Genomic DNA, 13,850 nt, shown 5'->3' with positions numbered 1-13,850 from the left:
GGCCACAAGGTTTTGGAGCTCCTTCTTTCAAGAGGTATATTCCCCATTCCTCAAATCTGAGTTGGCCTCCAGACTTGCTTTGACTGACAGAACATGGCAGAAATGACATTGCATAAGTTGCAGAGGACTTGCAGATTTCATTCTCATATTCTCAGAACCCCTGCCCAAGACCACCATGGTGTGAACAAGCCCAAAATGAAATACCACATGGAGAGAGGCCTAGACATTCCTGTTATACCAAACGAACCCAGCCCCTAGCCAACAACCTTCCAAATGAATGAACCTATATAATTGAGCCCAGACAAAATTAGCAGAAAAACTACCCAGAAACCCCATAAAATAGTGAAAAGTAGCCAGGCATGGTGGCTCACGTCTGTAATCCCAGCACTTTGGGAGGCCGAGGCAGGTGGATCACCTGAGGCCAAGATGGTGAAACCCCGTCTCTACTAAAAATACAAAAATTAGCCAGGTGCAGTGGTGGGCGCCTGTAATCCCAGCTACTTGGGAGGCTGAGGCAGGAGAATCGCTTGAACCCAGGCGGCGGAGGTTGCAGTGAGCTGACATCGCGCCACTGCACTCTAGCTGGGTGACAGAGCAAGACTCCATCTAAAAAAAATATATATACAGTGAAAAGTAATACACTGTTGTTAATTAAGCCACTAAGTTGTGGGATTATTTGTTATAGAGCAATAGCTAATTGATACAACTTGAATTTACAAAATGAAAGATCTCAAGTCATTGAGGTGCCTATGCTGGGCCAATGCTACGAAGAAATATTAAAGTTATTCAATGTGATACAAGCCCTTTCATTGAGGTTATTACTATTATTATTATTTTGAGATGGAGTCTCACTCTGTCACACAGGCTGGAGTGCAGTGGTGCCATCCTGGCTCACTGCAAACTCTCCTCCCAGGTTCAAACAATTCTCGTGCCTCAGCCTCCCGAGTAGCTGGGATTACAGGTGTGCACCACCACACCTAACTAATTTTTGTATTTTTAGTAGTGACAGGGTTTCACCATGTTGGCCAAGCTGATCTTGAACTCCTAACCTCAAGTGATCCACCTGCCTTGGCCTTCCAAAGTGCTGGGATTGCAGGCATGAGGCACTGCACCCAGCTTCAGTGAGGTTATCTTGTATCTCCTCTCCTAGTACACAGATCAAGCCCAAATTCCACGGTTAGAGAGTGATTATAGTTCTCATACTCCCTTCCAAATAGACCAAAGGTTTCTTCTTCTCAAAACACAACTATGTGCAATTGAACAGATACTGATGAGACAGTGCAGAAAATTATGCAAAAAAAAGAATGTCAAGAGAGTTTTTTCTATATAAAAGCAAGGAACTGTTTGCATAGAAAAATGTGTGCTGAAACCAATTAATTTTTTTCCTTTGCTTTTAAAAACACATTAGGATTTTCTTCCAAGCTTTACTGACTCATGAAACATATTAACTGTGGCAGGCTGAGTTTCAATTAAAGACAGAAGGCAAGGGTCATTTACCTACAACTAAACGCTTCTTCAATAATAACAGATTCGTGAGCAAATGGAACTTGCTGCAAGGAGAATACGACAATTTGTTCCCGTAGCTGTCATTTTTATTCAGACTCAAGTGGCTCCACACTAGAAAATCATATTAGCTAAAACATGATATGGAACCCACTATACCAAGAGATGTTTCTTGCATATAGGTAATTCCTTACCAACATTCACAACCACGATGGCAGGGGAAAAAATTACCCTAGCTTCTTCACAGAATGACTTAGCATATTTTAGTTTTATAAAAACTAGAATATTATCAAAGATTAATCAAATTATTAAATTGAAATTGTAGTCTACTTTTTAAAGCTTGTTATTACCCTTGGAAAGGAAGAACACAAACAATGATAAAGCCATCAGACTCCCTGGTATAAAGCTATGTGACTTGTTAAAAGCAACTACACCCAAAAAATACTGTAGTGGTGTTTAGGGTTGGATGCTGAGAATTCTTTTCAAGAGAAAGTATCTCACAGGAAAAAGAATTCAGATGGTATCTTAGGGCTCCTTCACAGCAGGTCACTTTGCATTCCCTCCTCCCTTTTAAATGCTATCAACATTACACCCTCTCAACCTTTCCTTCCTCTCGATTTCTCATATTTCTTGGTCTGTTCCCTTTGTTGATTTCAATCACTTGGCCCCTTCTAATTCCTCCTTGTCTTGAACCTTACTCCTCTCCTTTCTGCCTTACCTGATACACAAAAAGCAAAACTACTCCTCATATAACAGTCCTGCATTTCTCCAGTGGTGGCACAAAGAAACAATTCTCTCTTCAGACAGGGTTGGGTTACCTAGCAATTTCCCACGTCTTTCTTTTCTCAAAGATTTCTCTCTCTCCCTTTCTTTCTTTCTCCCACTCTCTCTCCCTCTCTTTCTCTCTCTCTGTAAGCATCCAATCTGTGACAAAAGAATGAGGGTACATTTGGTAGACTTAATCATAAGCAATTTTAAACATTCCCCTAGAGTGGTACTCAACATAACTTCTAACATATATAAGTGAAAATTAAATTCAAATCAACAATTACTGAGTATCTCCCACCTGCTATGCCTCATACTGGGATAAAACTTGGGCTCTGCCTTCAAGAAGAAAACATGGCAGAAATTGTAAAGAAATGCAAGGAATAGCAATCACCTCACAAACATCCCTTTAGCATCACCAACTGCAAAGAAATTCTCAGGATACTGAGCCTCTGTTTCCTCATATTTTAATATTAATATTAATACCATTTAACATGATACCAACACTAATACTTCACAGGATGATTCCCATAAGAGTCAAACTAGAATGTGTGTGTGAATGTTGATTTATTTTGTTTTTGCAACTTCCTGTGAATCTATAATTATTTCAAAATAAAGTTTTTTTAAAAAATTTAAACAAGAATGTGATTGAATGTACCTTGCAACTGTGTAATTCAATTTCAATTATATTCAATTATCATTTATTCAGCCAGGTCTTATAAACAGGAAATCCATGATTCCTGAAACTAGAGCACCCAAGGGCTGAGGCAGTAGAGAGACACATGAAAAATATAATATAGTGTGATATGTGTTGTACTAGTGTAGCAGGACAAGCCGCGGACAAAACCCCTCAGACACCGATAGTGAACGGAATGGCTTTAATCAGCTGGGAGCTTCCGCAGGCTAGCATCTTAAAATCCGAGCTCTTCAGGTGCTCAACTTCTGTCCCTTTTAAGAGCTCACGACTCTAAGGGGTCCACGTGAGAGGGTCGTGATCGATTGAGCAAGCCAGGGGGTACATGATAGGGGTTGCAAGCACTGGTGGTCACAGTGAAACAGAACAGAATGGGAGGTTTCACAATGTCTTTCCATACAATGTCTGGAATCTATAGGTAACATCAGTTGCTAGGTTAGGGGTCGAATTTTAACTACCAGGCTTAGGTCAGGCAGTCCCAGGCCTGGTTTCGGGTCTGGTTCCTAGGCACCGGGCTACCTGCCTTTAGTTTTGCTTCTCTTTCCTTTTCTGAGCATAAAACAATATAAAACAATATGAGAGGGTCTCTCTCTCTCTCTTCCCTCATTTCCCCCCTTTGAGATTCTCACTTTTTATTTAGTGGGAGTTCTCACTCTTATTTTCGATACTTATGTCTTTTTGTGCAATAGACTGATAGTGATTCATATAGTACACTTGTGTTGACGCATTCTGGTGAACTGAGGTAGTGATGAGGCTTTTTATCATTTGAAGAAGTACAGGTAGCAAACAAGGGAGCAGTAAGCAGGTTTCTATTACTATTATAACTGCTATTATAAGAGTTTTAAATCCTCCTAGTGCTGGGAACCACCTTCTAAACATGGCTTCAGGGTGGAATCCGTGCTACACTTGTACAGGCACATGTGCCAGTTTTGTCATATTTCTAACTATGTCTTTAACTACTTGCCTTTGATTATCTATGTGTAAACAGTAATTAGTAAAATTAAATTTATTATAGACCTCTCTTTCAGCTGCTAGCAAGTAGTCGAGAGCCAATCTATTTTGATAGATAGCATTTCTTATCTGAGTTTCTTGCCGGGCCAGGATAGTCAAGGCTTGACCGGTTTTATTAGTGATGATTTCTAAAACAGCTTGCAACCGTGTGATTCAGTTGAGCATGTAAATGGGGTCCAGTATCCCCATGAGCCATCTTGTGCCTAAGTGGCAGGCCTATAATATTGTATGATTTTTTAGGAGGCCATTCATCATCTTTTTAATTACCTATGGCTACGTTTTGATTTTCATGGGAAGCACAGACAGGGAAGCCCAGGAGTTCACCTGTTTTTATGGCCAGTAGGAAGACAGATGGTTTAATAGTGCAAATAACACAACTACCTGTCCACTGGTCAGGCAGCTTAGCATAGGCTCTATGTCTACATATCCAGTATAGCCCAGTGGAGGCCATCCAGTCCGGGTGGGATTCTGCGTGGGCCCAAACAGTCTGCAACTTTGGAAATTTACTGAATGGATTTTTATCTGTATGGTTTGAACTCCACCATGTAACTGTTTTTGTGGTACCATTATACCGTTTTTGCCCTAGCCAACTAAGTCATCCTACAGAATGAGTGAATTCTTTCCTTTTAAACAGATAATGTTTAAACTGTCCCAGAATATAATATTGTCCAATAATTGAGACTTTTAGAACCTAGAAATGATCAGGGTGATTCTTTAGGGCCAGGAATTCATCAGGAATTGGGTCTCTAGGCACTAATTCTCAGGCTTCTTATGGCCACTGATCTCCTATTACAGTTCTTCCACACACATAACATTTAGAGACTGGGCTACATACCTTGGATAGAATAGTATTACACAAACAAGTTTCTTTCAGAGTCCTGGTACACTTATAATAACCATAAAATAATAGGACTGTAGCAATCTTTTGTCCTACTTCAGTGACTTGATGTATATACTGGGAACAGTCCTTAGTCTGAGGAAGGTCAGTTGAAGTCCTTACTGTACAAGTCCAAATTTTAAGGAAAATGAGTCCCGTGATGAGTTTCCTCATGCTTCGGCCATGCGTGGACCAGTCAGCTTCCGGGTGTGACTAGGGCTTGTCGTCTTCCTCAGAGTCACTTTGCAGGGGTTAGCAAAGCTGCTCCCATCCACATACCGCTCAAAGTCTACTGATGTTTGAGGATGGTCTAGGAGGCTGGGCCTGCTAGAATAAACTGAGTCCAACACCTCTACACAGTTATGTTCAACTGGGCTCTCTGATACCAGGAGCAAGGTGGTGGGGTTTAGGGCATTGCAAACTTCAATGGATATGTGGGGATTTTCACATAGCAAGCTTTGGTACTTGGTTAGTCTAGCATTTGTTAACCAATGATGTCTTCTGGTAGTCATTAAAGTTACCACAGCATGGGCGGCCTTTATATTCAGGTTTTGCCTAAGGGTTAGTTTATCTGCTTCTTGTGCTAACAGGGCTGTTGCTGCTAGGGCCCTTAGACATGGGGGCCAGCCTTTGGAACCCCATCTAGTTGTTTTGAGAGATAGGCCACTGGCCTTGGCCATGGCCCTACAGTCTGGGTTAAAACTCCAACTGCCATTTTTTTCTCTTTCTGACACATAGAGCGTAAAGAGTTTTGTCAGGTCAGGTAGCTTCAGGGCTGGGGCCAACATGAGTTTTTCTTTTAACTCATGAAAAGCTCGTTGCTGTTGGTTGTAATAGATGTGATTTATCTAATCTACATTTTTATTAACTGTCACCCACCAAAATATGGATTTAAATCCTATAACTATTTGATTTCAAGCTTTAAATTGATCTGGTATTCCTTGCAGGGCTCCAATTGCATCTAAATAGATGTGAGAGTTGAAAGACCTTTAAGGGGCTTCTCTCGCTTTACGATGTCTAATTTTTTTTCCCTCTGGTTGATGAAATGCCAGGGTGAAAGGGATAGCCAAATGGACTAAAGCACAAGTGCCACTCCAGTTATTCAGCAGAGTGCCCAGTAAAGGTCCACCACAATATCACCACACATCCACTCAGGGATGAACAAGGGCTGACTGATGGATAAGCTTTTGAAAATTCTTAAGCTCATCGCATCCCTTCAGGTCTCCAAGGAATGCTAAGTTTCCTCCCTGTTGTGAGAGACACGAAGTGAACTTAGTGTCGGGAGATGGAGGCTGGACGGCCCTCTGGGGCTGACCCACAGGGTGCCGGACTTTGGGATATAGCAGAGAGAGCTTGGCATGACTAATTATTCCAGGCTGTAGAATCCTGGAAAAGAGCTACCATGCAGCCCACGCCTCGTCGACTGGAGGACCTCCTTAGCGGAAAGGGGACAATCTAGGCCTCTGGCCTGCCATGTACACAAGCATAACAATTGCTTTTGTTTAACCTGCAGATGGAATATTTGATCCATTTCAACCAGGCATTTGTATCTTGGTATGCTGTCTTAATTTGATGAGATTAAGATGTAGGATGATAAACAGGTGATTAAAGAATCCCTCATGGATACATTAATACTGTTATTACTGGATTGGGTTCCCGATAAAAAGGATAAGTTTGGCCCAATTTTCTCTCTGTGTCTTGCATGCTTGCTTACCATTCCCCCTTCTGCCATGGGATAATGCAACAGGAAGGCCCTCACCAGATGCCAGTGCCATGCTCTTGGACTTTCCAGCCTCAAGAACCATGAGTCAAATAAATTTCAATTGTTTACAAGTTACCCAGTTTGTGGTTACTGCAACCCAAAATAGACTAAGACACAAAATGTAGTTTTTGAAGACCTAGGCCAATTAAATACTCCACCAAAACAGGCTCTGTGAAAATTCATGTCTTGGAAAATACTGCATACTAAGGCATATTAACACATCAAAGTTATGAATCATCCTGCAGGAAAGAAATGGTTTATAACTTTGTCAATTCTGGCATTTGATCACAATGCCAGTTTTTACTTAATACCTATTAATCTACCATGGAACTAAAGTTTCACATAACATATTTTGGGAAAAGCTACTCTAAGCTGCTAGAAGATAATATGGATTTAGAATGTTGAAAGGGACATGAAAACAGGATTTGAGTAAGATAAATTGGAAGTGGTGTGCGGGGATATTAAAGCGGAAAGAGCCTAGAAGCTGAGAGCCCCGCTAGGAAGCTACTTTAGCAATCCAGGTCTGAAGTGATAGAGGCTTGCACTTGGGTGGGAATGGGGCAGAAAAGGAAGATGATGATCCATTTTATGGAAAAGTGTGTGCATATTTAGATTCCAAATAAAAAATAGTAGTAGAAAACTCCAAAGTTTGGAGATTGGTAGGTGAAAGACTAAATAGCCACCAAAGGAAAGGCTGATTCAGGGGCAAAATGTGATGTGTTCAGTTATTGATATGTTGGGTTTAGAATCATGGTAGAAAGAGGTCTGTAAGAAATACCTAGTTATTTTTGGAATTATGAGGCTTGTGTGAAAGACGTCAAAATTATAGATCAACTTGGAAATCACCAGCACTGGGATGGAAACTAAGTCATAAGATTAAATTCTTACTCTCCTCCCCATTTCCCTCAGCCAGACCAATCCCTTCTCTTCACAAGTGGCTTCATTTTCAGGGGCACGCTTCCTCGATCAGCCTCCGGTTCCCACAAAGAAGCACTTTTAATTATAGTCATTCCTGAACGCAGCTCTGCACTCTACAGTGGTAACCATGCACCATCAGCAGGGAGTTTACAAAAATAAGCCCTGGGAGGAGTTCCTTAGATATACAAGGAAAATTAACTTTGGAATGTTACCACATTTACGGAACACAAGTCAACTAGAGACAGAAATATTCTGCTCTCCTTATTACATGCCAAACCATTGGCACGTACCCTCTCGTGCAGAGTCTCAATATTATATAATCCCAAAGCTGAAGGTATCCATACACAGTAGGTTTTAGACAAATTTCATAAGCTAAAAATCATGCACTATTCTGGAAGCTTGTACTTATGAAAATATGTTTGCACACTGTCAATCAATTCTGCAAGGACTTAAAAAGAGTCTTCTGTGTACTTAGCCCTAAAATGACCCATGGTCTTTCCCCTTCTCCTCCACACTGGACCTCTGGAGTTGCACAGTCCCATATTTGAATCCTGTCAGCCCTATGGGCCATATGATTCTCAACAGGTTACTTAACTGCCCTGGGCCTTGGTTTTCTCACCTACAAAAATACGATAAAAATACTTTATTCATTTGTTTATGCATTCATGCACGCATTCATTCAGCAAATACTTTTCAGCTCCCACTTACAACTATACCAAGTCTTGGGCACTCTCACAGTGGCAAAAGAAACAGGCATGGTCCCTAAAGGCAGGGAGCTTAAATCTTACTGGGTTTTTTAAAAAATCAAATGAAGTAATGTATGCATATTACAAGGTACAGTGGTTCATTCAAAAAAGGCACTCAATAAACACTAGTTCCTTTCTTTCCTACAGATCAGAGGACACAAAATCAAGTGCCTATGGTGGCCAACATAAACATGTGCAGCAGTGGCAATGTGATATGTGACTGTGGCAAAGTGATATGGAGAGCTCATGACTTCATTAAAGGGTAGAGACCCAGTCAGCATCGGCTGATTGTTTCCAGAAGCGGATGCAGATTAAGTGTTCTCCCAGTTTTCAAAAGAGAAGCAGGAAATATCCCTATATTTAAATGTTGACAACTAATTTCAAATCCTGGGTGGGCCAAATAAAATACATATAACCTAGGGGCTGCCAGTTTGCAACCTCTAAACAAGCTAACCCCAAGAAGGCAAGGCACTTGGATAACCACCAGTTTTCAGGACTCTCTGGGGCATGATGCAGGAAGACTAATGGACCCTCAAGTAAAATCCTTATTTCACTCCAGCTTGGTCTCAATCAATCGGCATAACTCTCTTCATGCTCTGCTGAAACAGGAACCTGGAGTAACAGGATCTTTATCACCAGAGGAAAGAAAAATCTCACCATGGGTCATCAGCTTGCATTATAGAAATGGATATAAGGGCTAGACAGGAGGAAACAGTGAAAAGGGACCCCAACAGAGAGCTGTGAAGCACAAGCAGTTCAAGCACCAAATTGTGCTGATCGGATTTAAAGGCATCCACCACAGGGACAATCACAAATACACCAGGAAGATGCTGCCAGCACTTTCAGGTGATATTTTCTAGGGTGATATTCACTGGTTTTACTGCTTCCTTTGTCTCTGACTCATTCTTTCCAGTTCAATCTATTTTGTTTATAGATTTAATATCTGGCACTAATTCCTCCAAAGAGCTCATGATTTCCCTCTGTGCTCTCTTCCCCTCCTGCTTCAGAGCAGGCCAGATGGAAAACCAAATAATAAACAGTGACAGATGTAAAAAGATGCAGATATTTGTATTACTTTGGTTTAAGGCCCCAAATGAAGCTGGTCCAATAGACTATTAGAATGGAGCTGCCTCATCCCTTCCAGAAAAGTCTAAGCATTATTAACTCTGACATTCACCTGGCTTTATAAACCCCAGTAATTATAATTGTGCTAGAGACTCACATGCCCTCCTTTAATGTGTTTCTCTTGTTCAGCTATAGAAGGGTAACTGAGGATTCCATGAGTCAGAGATGACCCTGACAGACCTGAGTCATCCCAGAAGTCCATAATATGCTCTGGGAAAACCAACATCCAGTAGTTTTTTCACTTGCTGGGAAGATCTAGAAACAATGAGTACCCAGTCCCATTTCTTGATGTGCACAAGAGCCCTGTGGAAGAGATGTTGGACTCTGCCCACAATTGAGATATACAACCCTGTATGATGGACTGGCAGTTCCTTTAAAAAAAAGCCTAGCCTGGACTATTAGAAGAGACAATAGGTCCACTAAAAGAAAATCACCATGAATGAAGGAGTCTGGCATCCTGGCTGCTATAATGAAATGCCATAGACTAAGTAGCTTAAGCAACAGAAATTTATTTTCTCACAATTCCAGAGGCTGGAAGTCCAAGATCAGGGAGCCAGCACGGTTGGGTTTTGGTGAGGGCCTTCTTCCTGGCTTGCAGAAAGTGTGCTCACATAGCAGATTGAGACAGAGAGAGAGAATGGGAATCTTCCTCTTCTTATAAAACCAGAGTCCTGTGTGATTAGGACACCACCCTTAATACCTCATATAACCCTAATTACTTCCTAAACACCCTTTCTCCAGATACAGTCACATAGCAGGTTAGGGCTTCAGCATATGAATTTGAGGAGGGGAGGGAAACACAATTCAGTCCATAGCAGTGGGCTAGAGAGGGCAGCACAATGTGGACGCTGAAGGTTCCCAGAACAGTTGCCTGATTATCCCCCAATTCAGTAGGATTTTCTTCCCTACCCTCCACACTCAAGTGCTCCTTTGCTCTGGGAAAGAGGAGCTTAAAGCATGAAGAAGAGAATGTGTCCCTAGGGCTCAAGAGCTCAGCTATAGGAGCCTCCCCTGAAATAAATACCCAGGAGAAGGAAAATGTTTTCCAGCTGCTTACAGCTGTGGAAGAATACTGGAGATTGGTATTCTGGGGGGAAAGTGTTGGGAGAAGAGGTCAGCAGCAACACAGGCTATGCTGTGGTCCCTACCTGAGAAGGGTGCAGGTCAGCACCCAAAGAAGGCTGGCAGATAACTTGGTCAACAACTTGGGCCACTGATTGCTACGTTTGTTTGTTTGCGTTATAGAGATGGGGTTTCACCATGTTGGCCAGGCTGGTCGTGAACTCCTGACCTCAAGCAATCCACCCACCTCGGCCTCCCAAAATGTTGAGATTACAGGTATGAGCCACCGCACCAGGCAGGGGCCACTGATTTCTAGACTGACTAGACTTTCTGGTAGACATGGATTGAAGCATGGCTGTAAATGTCACATTTGTCTTCACCAGTGGGTAAGGCCAAGAGACATTTGTGCTACCGGCATTCTCCTAACACTCTACAGATCATCAACTCATAGAATCATCTTATCCCAAACTGCTAGAGAATCTAGATACAGGCTTTACTAACACTTTGCTGACAACAGTAATTTTTGCTGAAGTTTCAATTAAAAGTCAAATAGGAAAGCTAAAAATCAGGCCAGGGGTGATGGCTCACACCTATAATCCCAGCACTTCAAGAGGCCGAGGCGGGTGAATCACCTGAGGTCAGGAGTTGGAGACCAGTCTGGCCAACACGGCAAAATCCCATCTCTACTAAAAATACAAAAATTACCTGGGCGTGGTGGCGCATGCCTATAGTCCCAGCTAATCAGGAGGCTGAGGCAGAAGAATCGCTTGAACCCGGGAGGCAGAGATTGCAGTGAGCTGAGATTGCGCCATTGTACTCCAGCCTGAGAGACAAAGCAAGACTCCATCTCAAAAAAAAAAAAAAAAAAAAGAAAGGAAAGCAAAAAATCACTTTGATTTTATTTCATGAGAATGAAAATGACTTTCATGGGAATCTGAGCTTGGTGGTACTCTACACATATGGCTGCAAATAGCCTGTACCTTGCCAAATGTCACAGGAACTTTTCAGTACTTATATTTCTTGACTTCTCTGGCAGCTGCTATTGTTGACAATTTCTTCCCTGATATTCTCTCTTCCTTTGACTTCTTCCTCTGGTCTCTCTGACCATCTTGATATACCATAGGAGGCCCTGATGCCGGTGAAGAGGCAGTAAGAAAAGAAAACACAGGAACATGTGCCTATGGCACAGCAAGGAATAAAGTGGCCTTCAGTGCCTTAACTTAGACTCTTGAGGGCTTTCCCCACCTGAAAAACAGTGAATTGAAGATCAGACTTGAGAAAGGCTGCACTGACCCTTGAACTTTGGTTACGACTCCATGATGAGGCAGAAGAACCTCCAGAGTGTACTCATTCGCTTTTATTATTCTCATTTCCTGTGCCTGTTCTGCTGATTACTTGCAGGTTTCACAGCAAGCTGAAATGAAAGCAACCTCAAACTTGTCCAACTGGTCATTCTTACCAGGCTTTCAACCCAGACTAGCCCATTCTGGGCTGTTCGGGCACACTACGCCTCTTCAGTCTTCTCAGTGGACTCCTTGTGCCCCGGCATCCTCTATTCAGCTCTTAGTACATCTCCCATAAGCCCTTCAAACTGCACACATGCAAAATTGAATTTTTATCTTCTTCCACAGTCTGATCCTTTTCTCATATTCTCCTTTTTGCTCAACTGTATGTCCATTAATGTAGCTAAACAAGCTAGAAAGCCAAAACCCTGAGTTTCTTCAAACGCATATTTGAAGATACTTTAAGGATATGGAAAAATCATGCTGGCTCTTTTGAAAGACCAATTTTATTACTGACTTGAAGGTGTGGTATGTGTTTACAGTTCTCATAGGACTGCTGAATATGTCTTCAGTCAGCTTTTCCTTCTCCATCCACACCATGACCTTGGTTCTTACTTACATTGCCATTTTCCTGAACCACTACAACAATCTCTCATCCAGTCTCTCTCATTCATTCTTATAAATGCTGCCAAAGTAATCTTTCCTGTTTCAAGTATTTGTAAATACTTTTTTCTTTTTTACAGAAGTCATAATATGTTTATTGTAGACATTTCAGAAAAATTCTTAATAGTACAAAAAGACAATTACTAGTAGCATTGTATTATATATAATTCTAGCCATTTTCTATGAATAGGCAGACATCTTTATATACAAAAGATTATACTATGCATACCCTTAAATGCTCTACCTTTTTTTTATTTTTTGAGACAGGGTCTTTCTCTGCCACCCAGGCTAGAGTGTGGAGACATAATAATGGCTCACTGCAGCCTTGACCTCCCAGTCTCAAGCCATCCTCTGACCTCAGCCTCCTGAGGAGCTAAGACTACAGGTGCACAGTACCATGCCCAGCTCCTTTTTGTATTTTTTGTAGGGACAAAAAATTTTGTCCCATTGCCCAGGCTGGCCTCAAACTTCTAATCTGCCTAAAGTTCTGGGATTACAGGCATGAACCACCACATACAACCTGCCCTACTTTTAAAAATTACAATTAAAAATTAGCCTTGGGAACAATTTTTCTGTATCAGTAAGTCTCATTATCATCTGTATAATGAAAACAGCCTGGCACGGTGGCTCACACCTGTAATCCCAGCACTTCGGGAGGCCAAGACAGGCAGATCACCTGAGGTCAGGAGTTGGAGACCAGCCTGGCCAACATGGTGAAAGCCGATCTCTACTAAAAATACGAAAATTGGCTGGGCACGGTAACTCACGCCTCATAATCCCAGAACTTTGGGAGGCCGAGGCGGGCAGATCACCTGAGGTCAGGAGTTCAAGACCAGCCTGGTCAACATGGTGAAAACCCATCTCTACTAAAAATACAAAAATTAGCCAGGTGTTGTGGCGGGTGCCTGTAATTCCAGATACTCAAGAGGCTGAGGCAGGGGAATCACTTGAACCCAGGAGGCAGAGGTTGCAATGAGCTGAGATTGTGCCACTGGACTCTAGCCTGGGCAACAGAGTGAGACTCCTTCACAAAAAAAATAAAAATAAAAATAAAAACAATACAAAAATTAGTCAGGCGTGATGGCAGGTGCCTGTACTCCCCAGTTACTCAGGAGGCTGAGGCAGGAGAATCGCTTGAACCCAGGAGGCGGAGGTTGCAGTGAACTGAGATCACATCACTGCACTCCAGCCTAGGTAACAGAGTGAGACTCTGTCTCAAAAACAAAAACAAAGGAGAAAAGAAAGAAAAGAAAAGAAAAGAAAAGAAAAGAAAAGAAAAGAAAAAAGAAAAGAAGGAAGGAAGGAAGGAAGGAAGGAAGGAAGGGAGAAAAGAGAGAGAAAGAAAGGAGGGAGGGAGGGAGGGAAAGGAAAGAAAGAAAGAGAAGAAAGGAAGGAAGGAAGGAAAAAGAAAGAAAGAAAGAGAAAGAAAGAAAGAAAGAGA

General features: G+C 41.9%; 1 pseudogene; it reads left to right on the top strand.

Moving 5' to 3' along the window:
• Positions 1 to 10,814: 10,814 nt before the first annotated feature.
• Positions 10,815 to 13,850, top strand: part of LOC105552832 — a 7,804-nt pseudogene continuing 4,768 nt past the window's right edge.

Source organism: Mandrillus leucophaeus, unplaced genomic scaffold, assembly GCF_000951045.1.
Source record: "Mandrillus leucophaeus isolate KB7577 unplaced genomic scaffold, Mleu.le_1.0 Scaffold576, whole genome shotgun sequence".
Classification (NCBI taxonomy): Eukaryota; Metazoa; Chordata; class Mammalia; order Primates; family Cercopithecidae; genus Mandrillus; species Mandrillus leucophaeus.
The sequence above is the reverse complement of the archived record's forward strand: the minus strand, read 5'-3'. Positions and strand labels throughout refer to the sequence as shown.